General features: G+C 44.1%; 2 protein-coding genes across 10 annotated transcripts in view; one reads left to right on the forward strand and one right to left on the reverse strand.

Moving 5' to 3' along the window:
• The window catches only part of LOC138745470 (tetraspanin-3-like), a 437,564-nt gene that overhangs the window by 142,223 nt on the left and 280,449 nt on the right, over nucleotides 1-14,892 (forward strand). The gene's annotated exons all lie outside the window — the stretch shown is intronic.
• Nucleotides 1-14,892, reverse strand: part of pstpip1a (proline-serine-threonine phosphatase interacting protein 1a) — a 107,596-nt gene that overhangs the window by 90,075 nt on the left and 2,629 nt on the right. The gene's annotated exons all lie outside the window — the stretch shown is intronic.

Here is a 14,892-nt window from a genome sequence, read left to right on the forward strand (position 1 = left end):
CATCTCTTTGGTTTTCTAACATTCAGTTGCAAGGGTGTTGATGTGACACCACTCAACTACCTGGTCTATCTCCCTCCTGTGCACTTCCCTATTGCCGTCTGTGATTCTACCGACAACCGTGGTGCATTCAGAAAATATGTAGATAGCATTTACTGTAAATATGTATATACCATGCACTGTAAAACACTGGGGTAAACTCCTTGACCTTTCAACCAAGTATCATGTAGAGAATCAAAAGTGCTTTAACCCATAGGTGGAGTTTCATTAGAAACACAGCCAAAGACAGCTCAGAAGTCACAATATCTGTAAAACAACAGCCCCCAGCAACTTAATACACTACCAGAGGAATTGATAAAGGCAGAGACAATTGTAATGTTTAAAAGAGATTTTGACAGATACATGGATAGGAAAGGTTTAGATGGCTATGGCGTGAATGCAGGAAAATAGGTCTAGCTTGGTTGGCATGGACTTGTTGGGCTGAAGGGCCTGTTTCCATGCTATGGAGCTCTTTAGCTCTTGTGACTTTCCTTCCCCATCCTCACCTCTTCTATAAGGTGTGCTACTCTCTACAACAGCAAGACTTCCCACACATTACCCATTGACCACCACTGCCCTGAGGAAGCATGCCACACACTGCGCCGATTGGGCCACATCCAACGTTCTCATCCAATGGTGCCACCCAGATCACAATCTTCCATCAGGCCTAAACGAGCTTGAAGTCAGGAATGAGAGATGCAGCCCCCCCAACTCAAAAAGCAGGCAAAGGGAAGAGCAGCTGTTTGCAAGTTGAACACTGACAGGCTAGAGTGGTTGAGGTCCCTGGGAGCGTAGGATGGTGAAAGGCTAGAGAAGTAATATATTTACCCTTGCTCCGGGATTCAACAGAGCACAATTTGATAACCAATTCACTTCTTTTTTGCTTGGTTTCTCAAAATTCTTGGAGTCCCTGGACTTGGGGCAGAAAACAATGCTTTGCCATCATTCACATGTCCTTAAGCTGAGTCACCCTGTCCAGAAGTCACTGACAAATCTAGAATGAAAATGTGGACTGATTTTCAAGCTTTAAAAACAAAACACGAGTGGAAGTCAAAAGTAGTGTTTCTAGTTGCTGGTGAGCTGAGCTTAGGAAATTTGGCAGAACATGAACTGAACTGGGTGCAATAAGATTAAAAACTAGCACATCACCGAGGATACTACCAAGTGTAAATAAAACAGTCATGCGTCCACATTCTGTGAAATAGGACGTTGTGCGAACACCATATTATATACTTAGCAAAGCTACAACATCCAAGAGATGCGAGATACACAAGATTGGATGCTGCTACCTACGAGTCAAAGCATATGGTTTTTATTTATAAGTAGAAAAAGTTTACATTAAAATAACGATAGAAAGTACAGTACATACATAAGCCAGTAACATAGGGGTTTATTATGACTATAAGACATATGCATTATATGTACTGTACCATTATACGCCTGGCAGTGCAATCGCTTTGTATACAAGAGACCTGAGATACAAGTGTTGCGTGCAGGAAGCTGTTGTGTTCATTACGTCCAGTTTCATTTGCTTCGTTCAGTTCTCCGATCCGGATTTCTGAACTCTATTATAACCTAATGGGATCACAGATGTTTATGCGGTCGGACGTTGCCCAAATGGACGATGTGTGGCGCATGACTGTAAAGCTTCTTAAAGTAATGTGAGAGGATAGCTAATAAAAGAGTAGGGACTATAAAAGTACCTTGGGTGCTGGGTGTCTTCATGCTTCAGGATCTAGGCATCATAAGTAAAGTTAGCCCAGGTCAACCATCCCTAACCATCTTTGAGAAGGTGCTGGTGGGCCACCCCATTGAAAACTAAAATTCCTCTGCTGAAGGATCTCCCACTGTCCATCCTGTTGGAGAGGGAGCTCGGAGGTTCATCGCCTGCGTCCAGTAGCAAAAGTTCTTTAAATGATATTTTTCAGAAATGAGGGGACTGGTGCCAATGTTATAATTAAGCCAACAAATGTGAAATATTGGATGGGGTCAGACGAATACCAAGAGGTTTGTCAGAATTCAGATTTATGGTCAGAGTACATGCATGACATCACAGACAACCCTGAGATTCTTTTTCCTGTGGTCCAGGCAGAATTACCACTTATGGGTTTCTTTGGCTTGGCTTCGCGGACGAAGATTTATGGAGGGATAATGTCCACGTCAGCTGCAGGCTCGTTTGTGGCTGACAAGTCCGATGCGGGACAGGCAGACACGGTTGCAGCGGTTGCAAGGGAAAATTGGTGGGTTGGGGTTGGGTTTTTCCTCCTTTGTCTTTTGTCAGTGAGGTGGGCTCTGCGGTCTTCTTCAAAGGAGGTTGCTGCCCGCCGAACTGTGAGGCGCCAAGATGCACGGTTTGAGGTGATATCAGCCCACTGGCGGTGGTCAATGTGGCAGGCACCAAGAGATTTCTTTAGGCAGTCCTTGTACCTCTTACCACTTATGGGTAGATTTTTAAAAAATGTACACAGCGATACATGTAAACAAATAAGGAACTGTAAACAGATAATGAATGTAAACAAACTGTGCAATACAAAGAGATTTTTTTTTAAATCAATAAATGAGTCCTTAAATGAGCCCCTGATTGAGTTTGTTGTTGAGGAGCCTGAGGGTGGAGGGGGAGCAGCTGTTCCTGGCCCTGGTGGTGCGAGTCTTGTGGCACCAATACCTCTTTCCTGATGGCAGCAGCGAGAACAGAGCGTGTGCTGGGTGGTGTGGATCCTTGATGATTGCTGCTACTTGTCCTGGGCTGTGTCCACTACCTTTTGGAGGGCTTTATGAACAGGTGTATTGGTGTCCCCATATCAGACTGTGATGCAGCCAGTCAGCACACTTTCCTCTGTAGAAATTTGCCAGGGCTTTTGGTGCCATACTAAACGTGCGCAAACTCTGAGGAAGTAGAGGTGCTGACATGCTTTGAAAATAGATAAACCCCCAGGCCCAGGTTATACAAAGACCAGGTGATTTTAAAAAAAGGGAGGAAACTACGGAAGCTCAGGCTGTGGTCATTGAAATCGCAGTGGACACGACGAAAAAAACCACACAAGGCATTTCTAGAATGAATCAACAGATTTACTCCATCACCCCCGCAACCTTTTAAAAGCCAGAATCACATGCTCAACACGCGCTGACATCACATGGCCGGTTCGATGCCTTCAGAGAGTTGTAGTGGTGCCATAGCGCTGCTACAAGACTACAAATTTTCCCGTTGTCGCTGGCTACAGTTGCGGCAACACTGGCTTAAAGGGTTACAAATACGTGGCATCAATGTTTATCGCAAGGTAGAGAGAGACACCAATTAATTAATCTGTTCATTTAACTTTGATGTTGATCAAAAAGACAAACTAATGGATTTGTTGAGGGCAGGTCACGTCTGACTAACACGATGATGAAAAATGGAAGAGTCTATTGGGGAAGTGCAATTTATGGAGTATTCATTTTAGTAAGTGTTTTGACAAGGTTCCACATGGAAGGCCGATGTGAAAAGTAAAAGTCCATTGAGATCCCAGAGAAAGTGGCAAATTGAATCGAAAATTGATGGTGGAAGGAAGCAAAGGGTAATTGGGTGTTGGTGTGACTGGAGAAGTTTTATAAATAGGGATCTAAAGGGCTCAGCACTTGGTAATAAATGTTATAAAGTAGCATAATTTCCCTCTTTCTTCCCCCCCTCAAAAATTATGCTAGAACTGTATCCAAGACTAATTACATCTCAGCTGGATTAGTGGATAACGTTCTACCCACTGCATTGTACGAAGAATGCACTGGAGTCGCTGCAAAAGTGATTTTTAAGAATGTGGCTTGGGTTAGAAAATTGTAACAACGAGGAAATATTGGATAAGGGTGTCTGAGAGGAGAATGAATTGGAGGTGTATAAAACTATGAACAGCCGAGAGAGAATAAATCGCAAGAACTCATTTTTCTCAGCAGAAAGGTTCATAGTGCAAAGGTGTAAAGTGCCAAAGATGGATTGGAAGGGCAAGGAGAAAGGAAACACATTGACATGGGTAGGGGTCTGGAACTCATGGACTGAAAAGCACAGTGGGGCAGGAAATAAAATCACAAAATGCAGGAGAAGCTCAGCAGGCCAAACAGTGTCCTTTATCAAGCAAACGATTAAAAAATACAGAACCAACGTTTTGGGCTTGAGCCCTTCATCAAAGTATAGAAAACTGTTGGCAGGTGTCCAAACAAAAGAGTGGGGTGGGGGGGGGGAGAAGAAGAGGCTTGGTCGCAAAGGCAGCAGGAGATGATAGGTGGAGATTGGAGGAGGGGACAGCACCAAGCAAGTGGAGTGGAAAGCCTGAACACATTTAAAGAGCATTGGGAAGACACAGGGGAACAGGTTCAGAATGGCACTCACTAGAGGGGCCAAATGGCCTCCTCATGTACATTTTGCGTGATTCATGCAAAGATTATGAAATCACTTTTATTTTTAAGCCACAAGTTAGTTCCTCATGGGCAAGAGGAATTCATTCTGTTTTTTTTTTAGGCAGCTACAAGAAAATGAAGGCTCTATTAGTGCAAGCAACAGGAAGATCTAGTAAACCCACATTACTTCCAATTTATTTGGAGAACATGGTGCTACCTTATACCTCAATGGCTGGATCCAAATCCAGATGGATGAGTGGTAGTGTCTGATTAGTGAAGTGGAAACCAAATAATTTGTAATGAGAAACAGAGAAATTTCTGAAGAGAAATTAAAACATTATCTTCAAAATAATTTCCTACATTAACCAGCCTTTGGTTTGAGAAGTGCCAATTTTGTGTGCCTTTGGGAGTAGTTTTGCAATCAAGTTTGACCAAGATCATTTTAGAGTTGAGCCAGGAAAATGACTTTAATCGTATTGAACCAGAATCCAAACAAGGATCTCACACAGAAAGATCCACAAACCACAAGCATCTTGTACGGAGCAAACCGTCCAATTCCATTAGTCTCATGCTAATTAATAACACACAAACATTATTTGATAAATCCAGACATTCAATCTTTCATTTTGAATTGAGAAGATGTAAATAGGGCAGCACGGTTCACTTTACTTTGCCAGTGATCGGGATTCGAATCCCACGCTGTCTGTAAGGAGTTTGTACGTTCTCCCCATGTCTGTGTGGGTTTTCCCTGGGGGCTCCAGTTTTCTCCCACCGTTTGAAATGTATTGGGGTTCTTGGTCAATTGGATGGCACAGACTTGTGGGCCGAAATGGCCTGCTACCGCACTATATGTCTAAATTTTTTTTTAATTTAAAATGTCAAATATTTGGTATATATTTGAGCAAAAAAATTTGAATAGAGATCTGGATGCTTTTTTTTAAAATTACATTCAATTCCTGGACAAAATGTCTTTATTCATTTTACAGAATATCAGTTCAAAGTTCAATCACAATACAGCAAAGCCTGTTATATGGAATTCCAGCAACCGGCAACCTCAAGCGATCAGCAAAAAGAAATGTGGAAAATAAATAAGTAAAAAAATATGGACGTTTAAAATTGGCGCGCCTCACTGCTAGTTTGCCAATCCACGCAACACACAATCTCAAGCAACCAGAAATTCACTTACCAATTCATTTACCAATCCCCATAGGTGTCAGATACCAGAGCAACAAACTGGATAATTGGAGGTGGCAGTCCAATCTAACTTGAAACATGTTAATCAAATGTCCTTAAAAGGAATGGGAAGGGACCCGATGAGAGAAATTGTCAATGTCTCCAGTCATACAAAGTTGGCCATTCTTCACCTAGTCAACATACAACTGGATGACAAGTGGATTGAGATCCAAGCAAAATTCCAAATTCTTAATATTGAAATAGTGGTGAGGAGGGGCAGGAACCCAAAGCAGAATGAAATGAAACAAAAATAGAAATCAAAGTGGCAAAAAGTATTAATTCCAGTAATGAAATCAGTTTGTGGGAGGCGAACAACTAATTACCTCTTCTCACTTACTTCATTCGTTAGTCTGACTTTTCATATAAATATTTTCCACAAGTGCAAATATCAATGAGTCAAACCCATTTGAAAAATAATCTTTTCATTCTACACCAATTATTCTTCAAAAAGAAAACTTAGCATCATTAAGATGGTTGGAAATCAATTGAGTGTTCCATTCCTTCCACCCTGATTGGAAATTTATCACAATTTTTACCTGGTTGTGCTTATGCAGTATTGAGCGCCGTCCACATCATTGCAAAGGAGCTTCACAAGTTATGCGTGAAATATCCAAGTTGAGGTGGTCTTTGTGGCATTTGGATAAGAAAGTCAAGATTGCTTCATTCCCATTGAGGCTTGCACTTTAGCTCCAATGAACTTAGGAGAGGGATCTTATAGAAATGTATAAAATTATGAAAGGCATAGATAAGATAGAGGTAGGCAAATTATTTCCATTGGTGGGAGGGATCACAACTAGGGGACATGGCCTCAAGATCCAGGGTGGCAGATATAGGACAGAGATGAGGGGGAACTGCTTTTTCCAGAGGGAGATGAATCTATGGAATTCACTGCCCATTGAAGCAGTGGAGGTGACCTCAGTAGATATATTTAAGGCAAGGGTGGATAGATTTTTACATAGTTGGGGAAGTAAGGGATATGAGGGAAAAAAAGCAAGTAGGTGGAGATGAGTCTATCATCAGATCAGCCACGAGCTCATTGAATGGCAGAGCACCTTCAAAGGGCCAGATGGCCTGATCCTGCTCCTATTTCATGTGATCTTCCTTTATCCATTCCCTCAAAGTGCTTCTATTTTGCTGTCAGTCTGGTACGAGGTCTTGGTCAAACCAATGGCATGTTAATGGAATTACAAAATATGATCACATTATAGAGAGGTGATAGCATTGAGCTAGGCATGGTTTAGATGTGTACAATAACAATTTATGAAGGGGATCAGCCAGTTCTGAGCTCTCCCTAATTTTAACTCCATATCACAGTCCGGCATAAAGACAAACTCTGATACATAACCCTTGTTGTTCACTTGCTACAGGAGGTTTAAGTTTAACACTATCATTTCCTGACAGCTGAAGTAACGTGTATCATCTCAAATTACAGTTCCTGGGCAGGTTCAATTTTTTTTTAAATTAATTGAGACATACGGTTCGGTAACAGGCACTTCCGGTCTATGAGCCCGTGCTGACAAGCCCCCGTCTTTTTTGACGGGTGGAAAGGAAACCAGAGAACCCAGAGAAAACTCTCGCAGATAATGGGGAGAATGTACAACTCCTTACAGATAGCGCTGGATTCGAACCAGGGTCTCTGGGGCTGTAATAGCGTTGTGCTAACTGCAACAAAAGGATGCATATCTGTACAGTATTTTCTATTAATATTCAGCTTTCTCTTAAAATAGTCCAGATTAAAAACAAAGGAGAAAAAAAGAACAAATAGTGAAATTTTGGCTCTAAGTTGATGACATGGGAAATTGTACATACAACATTAAAAAGAACACTTTTGCAAGAAAGAATTGACATTTTCCCCTTTTTTCCCCCAATGCCCTCTTAAACACAATTTTAAAAAGCATTTTAAATTAATAAACATTACGCAAAATATATATTTTGGTAAATCACCTGTTGCTTGAAATCAAATGTTTCTAGTTCATGTCAGTAAAGCCTCAGCATTTATATTGCCCAATCCAGTGAAGCATAATTAAACAGCTGGGAGAGTGAAGACATCCTTCCTAACCCATACTCGAGCAGGGTTTTATGGGTGTCACATCCAGAAGGCAGTGTCCGTGTTATTTATTTATCCCCCTTATATTTTGGGTACAATTCAAGAACGTCATAATGGTACTTGAGAAAAAAAACGTGGTGTTAATTCACTCCTGATCCGAGACCCTGTCCCCCATATCTCTTCTACCCTCCCATCTGAATCCATCTCTAACTTCTTGCCTGTGCTTCTCCTCTTGCCCCTTCCTCCCTCCTCTTCTCCTCCCCCTTGCTTCGTTGAGCACCTCTGCTCTGTCCGTCGCAACAGTGTGGATCTCCCAGTGGCCACCCATTTCAATTCCCCACCCCATTCCCTTGCCGACATGTCTGTCCATGGTCTCATGCAAAGCACCAAAGTCTGCCGACATCCCGTGATTGCAGTAAAAACACAATGCTGGAGAAATTCAGCAGGTGCTTTTTGTAGCAAAGATAAAGATACATAACCAAAGTTTCAGGCTTAAGCCCTTCATCAAGGTCTGAGCAAAATGGAGGCAGACGCCAGAACAAAATGGTGGGGGGAGGAGCACAGTCCCACAGGCAGGAGTAATAGGTGTATGAGGGAGGGAGGGTACATCAGCAAGCCGGGGGTGGGGGGGGGGGCCTCTGTGAAGGGAGAGGAAAGGAGTTGGAGGAAAAAAGACAGAGGGGAAGAGAGGGTCCAGACAGATTAGATGTTGCTCCTCCAATTTACGGGTGACCTTGGTTTGGCAGTGCATGAGACCGTGAACAATCATGTCAGAATTGAAATGATTAGCCACTGATGCAGACAGGGCGAAGGGGCTCAATGAAGGGATCTCCCTGTCTGCGTACAGTCTCTCTGATGTAGAGAAGGCCACAACAGGAGCACCGGATGCAGTTCATGTCTCTCACAGATTCACAAGTGAAGTGTGCTTGGAAGCATTGAGGAAGTGGTGGATCTCAGTTCAAGTCCAATGTACAGGCCAGTCATCACATTGCCAGAAACATGATTATATTGGGGAGGATGTGGCTGGAAATGGACAATCTGGAGTTCTGAGCAAATTTTGGGGGAAAAATTGAGATTGTTTTGTTTTGTGCAGAAGAAAACACTGAAGATGCATAACAGGTTATTGGGAGTTAAGCCCTGAATGAGAAGGGTCGGTTCACCAGAGCTACAAAGGCACTATTGGTTTCACTTATTGTCAGACCTATTAAATATTGTAATTCAAATTTTCTGGTTTCCTTCCCCACCCATGACTTATTAAAAAACTAATTTACCACTGTTAATAATGAACGAGGCTCGCCAGCGGCTATACGTTGTGAGGTGTTTGAGGAGATTCGGCAGGTCACCAAAGACTCTCGAAAACTTCTACAGCTGTACCGTGGAGAGCATTCTGGCTGATTGCATCATTGCCTGGTACGGAGGTGCCAAAGCTCAGGACAAAAAAAAACTCCAGAGGGTTGTTAACTCGGCCTGCGACATCACAGGCACCAGACTTCACTCTTCAAGGACCCCCACCACCTAGGCCATGCCCTCTTCACTCTGCTAACGTCGGGAAAAAGGTACAGGAGCCTGAAGACGCAGCACCCAGCAGCACAAGGACGGCTTCCTCCCCTCTGCCATCAGATTCCTGGATGATCAATGAACCCCAGACACTGCCGTACTTTGAATTTTTGTGCACTGTTTTCATTTATTTTGTAAGATGGTTGATATAAATTTTTGCCCTGTGACGCTGCCGCAAAACAACACATTTTGTGACACGTTCATGGTGATAAATTATGATCCTGATTTTCAAATTTTCTCCATCTTGTGCAACAGGATTTTTTTTCCCCCCTCTATTGTTCATTTACAAGATCCTGTATATGGATCGCTGGCATGGCAGAAATTCATTGATCAACCCCAACCTGACTTGCTCAGCCATTTCATTTCACAGGCTCGATAAGTGTCAACCAAGAGTCTCACAGAGGCCAAACTGCACAAGGATAGCAAACCTCCCTCTCAGTAGGCTGTTAGTGAGCCAGATCGTTTAAGAATAATCCAGTAGTTCACTGTTATTATATTGAGCATATTTAATGTTACACGTAAATTTAATTTGAAACCTATGCCTTTTACTTCTCTTTATCTTTATCTCTGAACCCTTCTCCATAAACAATGGCGTGAAGCAAGGCTGCGTTCTACCACCAACCCTCTTTTCAATCTTCTTCAGCATGATGCTGAACCAAGCCATGAAAGACCCCAACAATGAAGGCGCTGTTTACATCCGGTACCGCACTGATGGCAGTCTCTTCAATCTGAGGCGCCTGAAAGCTCACACCAAGACACAAGAGAAACTTGTCCGTGAACTACTCTTTGCAGACGATGCCGCTTTAGTTGCCCATTCAGAGCCAGCTCTTCAGCGCTTGACGTCCTGTTTTGCGCAAACTGCCAAAATGTTTGGCCTGGAAGTCAGCCTGAAGAAAACTGAGGTCCTCCATCAGCCAGCCCCCCCACATCTCCATCGGGCACACAAAACTCAAAACGGTCAACCAATTTACCTATCTCGGCTGCACCATTTCATCGGATGCAAGGATCGACAACGAGATAGACAACAGACTCGCCAAGGCAAATAGCGCCTTTGGAAGACTACACAAAAGAGTCTGGAAAAACAACCAACTGAAAAACCTCACAAAGATTAGCGTATACAGAGCCGTTGTCATACCCACACTCCTGTTCGGCTCCGAATCATGGGTCCTCTACCGGCATCACCTACGGCTCCTAGAACGCTTCCACCAGCGTTGTCTCCGCTCCATCCTCAACATTCATTGGAGCGACTTCATCACCAACATCGAAGTACTCGAGATGGCAGAGGCCGACAGCATCGAATCCATGCTGCTGAAGATCCAACTGCGCTGGGTAGGTCACGTCTCCAGAATGGAGGACCATCGCCTTCCCAAGATCGTGTTCTATGGCGAGCTCTCCACTGGCCCCCGAGACAGAGGTGCACCAAAGAAGAGGTACAAGGACTGCCTAAAGAAATCTCTTGGTGCCTGCCACATTGACCACCGCCTCAAACCGCGCATCTTGGTTAAAACACAAACGAGCCTGCAGCAGACGTGGACATACCCCTCCATTAATCTTCGTCCGCGAAGCCAAGCCAAAGAAGAATAGGCACCAGGCAATATTAATGGTGACTCTTTGTCTGCCTTATAGCGGGGAGAAGTTAAAGTATATCAGATATATTATATTTTTAATGTATTATTGCATGAGACTAAACGAAACCTTAATAAATGGATCAATAACCTAGTTGAGATTTTCTATCATGTTGGGAGTGACCTCATATAGCTGCCACCCCTACAACCTTGCTGACGCGTCTGTCCATGCCTTTGTCACCTGTCAGACTGAGACCACTCGCAAATTGGAGGAATAACACCTTACCTTCCATCTGGGCACCCTCCAACCAGATGGCATCAATATTGATTTTTCTGGTTTCTGTTAAACCTGCCCTCCATCTTCTTTCCCCCAGATCTCTCTCTCTCTTCCCTTTTCCCTCTGTCTCCTTTCACAGAGCCAAAAATCAATTCTCACCTCTCCTCTTATCATATCTAATTAACACCTCTTGTTTGTGGGTCTGGGCTCCTTCCCACCCCCACCCCATTCTCCCCCTCCCTAACCCACCTCTCTCATTTTTGACTAACACTTTGAAGAACGGCTCAGGCTCGAAACATTGATGGTATATCTTTATCTCCTATGCTGTGAGACTGGCTGAGTTCCTCCAGGATTAGACTAGAACTAGAACTGCCCCTTGGAAGTGGTAGCAATCTGTCTTCTGGAATCATTGGGAGTATTCTGATGAGGAGGCCTCCACAGTGCGTTGAGGAGCGAGTTCCAGCATTCAGACCCAATGACCATGAAGGATGGATATAATTCTCATGTCAAGATAGTGTGCAGCCTGGAGGGGAACATGCAGGTGGTGGTGCTCCCCTGCACGTTGCCAATGTTCTCCTTCGTCGTGAAAAGAAAAAAGATTTGGCAAGCTCTGTCATGGTGAATAACTATAATGCATTTTTGTAGTCTGTAGATTGGTGATGGAGGGTGTGAATGGGCTGCCAGTCAAGCACGCTTCTACATCATCCACTACTTACCATTTCTAATATTTATAAGGAACATGTTTGACCTGTTGCTATTTAGAATCTAGGCATTGGAAAATTATTGAAGAAATCAAATCAAGTTCAGGAACAGCTGCTCCCCCTCCACCATCAGACTCCCCCTCCACCATCAGACTCCCCCTCCACCATCAGACTCCCCAACAACAAACTCATTCAGGAACTCATTTCAGGCCTCTTACTTGTCCACTTCATTGATTTTTTTAAAAATTCTCTCTGCATTGTACAATTTGTTTACATTTGTAATTGGTTTAAAAAAGGATATTTTTTGCACTTCCAAAAAGTGGAAATTCTGCCTGGTCTGCAGGGAAAAGAATCTCAGGGTTGTATGTGATGTCATGTATGTACTCGGACAATAAGTCTGATTATTATTGTCTTTCTATCCTGTAAGTTAACTGTTTACCCCTATCATCTGCTGCAGCAAGGAGGAGACATTGCAATTCACATTGTTTCTCAATTTTAAAAAAATGAAGATTTCAAACTGAACTGTTCAAATCATGGGGTGGGGCGGGGGGGGGGGGGGAAGAGAGGGAGAGATTTGATTCTGCTGTAACTGAACTGAAAGGGAAAAGATGAGTATTAAAAGAGAGCGAGTATTTAGTAATGTTGCATCTCTGCACACCCTAACAAATACGGAGTCAATGTTTAATATAGACGCATAAAAACTATTTTAAATTTAGACAGACAGCACTGTAACAGGGCCATTTCAGCCCACAAGTCTGTGCTCCTTAATTTACACCCCCGCCGTATATTTCGAGCAGTGGTAAGAAACTGGAGCCCCCAGAAAAAACACACGCAGACACAGGGAGAATGTACAAACTCCTTATAGACAGCACGGGATTCAAACCCCGGTCCGATCGCTGGCACTAACGGCGGTGTGCTGTCCACTACGCCAACCATGCCACCGATTTGGATCCATTTTGGAGCTTCAAAGAATTGTTTGTTTCTCTGCAGCACCGCAAATTTAGTTTCCGATCACAAGTGAATTATTTTGAAGACCCCTGCTAAATCTGGACACGCTCCAGAATCGCCAGCATGAGGCAGTGGTGCCTCAGCATGGCCATCTGAAAGCTTACTAGGGGTCACAGGCTGAGGGGGGTGAGCCCAACCTCTCAGGCTCACTCTGAGTAGGGGTGCGAGGAAGGGGCGAACCAGGGGAGGCCAGATCTCTTAGGGGTACAGTGTCAGTACTCCCGTCTCCAGCAGCCTCTGTCAGATGTAACTGGAGTCAATCCCGCTGACTAAAGCATCCAGCTTCAAGGCATTGCGGGGTTGTTGCACATTGACTGCCCTGACATCACCTTCATTTGCCAGTGAGTCGAGAGCCAGTGCACAGGCAGCATCACTTTCCCCGGGTTTCTGGCATCTAGTCAGCAACTGGTGTCGAGCAAGCACCACATTCCATGGCGCTGCATAGCAGTCAGACATTCCCGGGCTATAGCCAGAGTGGTAGCTCCTTGCGTTACGGCGAAAGGGACCTCACCCAGCAGAGAGTTCAGGTGGCCCCACTGTATCGCCTCATCGGCCACGTTGTTTCGAGCCAGGTAGTAATCGAAACAAACAATCCAGTGGTTGAAAATTTCTCTGGCCCTCGGGGCAGACTGGTCGATTATCAGCCGCCCTGGCTTGAGTCCTGCATCCATTTCTGCTCATAAAATTGAAGGACCAGTCGATGAAGTCGACAAAGACGACGTGGTCGAACAATAATCATGGCTTTTATTAGCAGAAACTCATGGTACAATAATGAAAGACAATAGATGCAGACACAGTTATACCCAAGGGGAGTGTCCTTAACAGTAGAGATCATCCACAGCCAATGTTCGTACAGCAAGGCTCTCCAGAGGGGAGACAGGCAGCTTGGCAGACATTCACCACACAGAGCTAGTCATATTGCAGATTCTGCTAACAGGAAAAAAACTTTTACATCCATTGACTTCAGTTTTACCACCACTCACTGATGCAATGCTCAGTCAAACGTTGCCTGATGTTGAAGTCAATCGCTCTGACCTCTTTACTGGCGTTTAGCTCCACTCTTCATCGGAATGGTCTCCGATCTGGAGCCTTGACAAGAAGTATAAAGTAACACAGATAGACTGGAGGAACTCAGCAGGTCTCACAGCGTCCATAGGAGGTAAAGAAATATTACCAACGTTTAAGGCCCGAGCCAGACAAGGTATGAATAGAAGGCAAGCAGACGGCTGTGATAAAAGGCTGGGGAATAAAGGAAGAAAGGAAGGGGGAGGAGTACAGAACAGACAAAAGGTATCATTTGGATAAGAGGACAGGATGGAGCAGTGGTTCGCAACCTTTTTCTTTTCACTTTAAGTATTCCCAACCCCATTGGTGCTCCGTGATTAGTAAGAGATTAAAAACTTAATGTGGTATGTGAGTGGAGGGGGGGGGGGGGGGGAAGGTTGAGACGCTGGACCCAATGGTTACTGAAATATTTTATCAATGGGCCATTTCCTGTGGAGTTATGAAACTGCACACATCAAGAGTCAGTTAGGTACCATTAAAACTTTTTCTTTCCACTCACTAACTCATCACAGAGCACCCGTGACACAGGGATTACTTAAAGTGATGCATGAGTGGAAAGAAAAAGCTTGAAAGCCACAGGGATTGTTTCGGGGCTGAGGGACCTGCTGAGTTGTTCCTCCAGAACTTCTGTGTTTTCGCTACCATCACAGTGTATTTCACACAGTATAAAGTAACACAATGCGCCACCAGAGGAGAAAAATATTCGCAGTTACAGTCACGCCCCAACGTTCTCCGGACAGCAAACTTACCCATTAACCCTACCTTACCTGCTTAAAAGAAAGGCAGCCCAGATGCGAGGGTTGGGACGCAACTTGTTGCTCAGTACCAGAGTGGGTGGACTATGTAGAAATCACACGGAGATTAGGGACGCACCGATAAAGATGCTTGTTTATTCGGGGCTAAAGGGACCTCAGGACTCGAGAGACACTCAGCTACTGTCGCCTGCCCTTTCTCAGTACTTCTCTTTCAGTGGCCAGTTTCAGTTGGACCAATTGACCTCAATTGTTAATTACCAGATGATACAAATTCAGTGGGTTG

This window comes from Narcine bancroftii, chromosome 11, assembly GCF_036971445.1.
Source record: "Narcine bancroftii isolate sNarBan1 chromosome 11, sNarBan1.hap1, whole genome shotgun sequence".
Lineage (NCBI taxonomy): Eukaryota > Metazoa > Chordata > Chondrichthyes > Torpediniformes > Narcinidae > Narcine > Narcine bancroftii.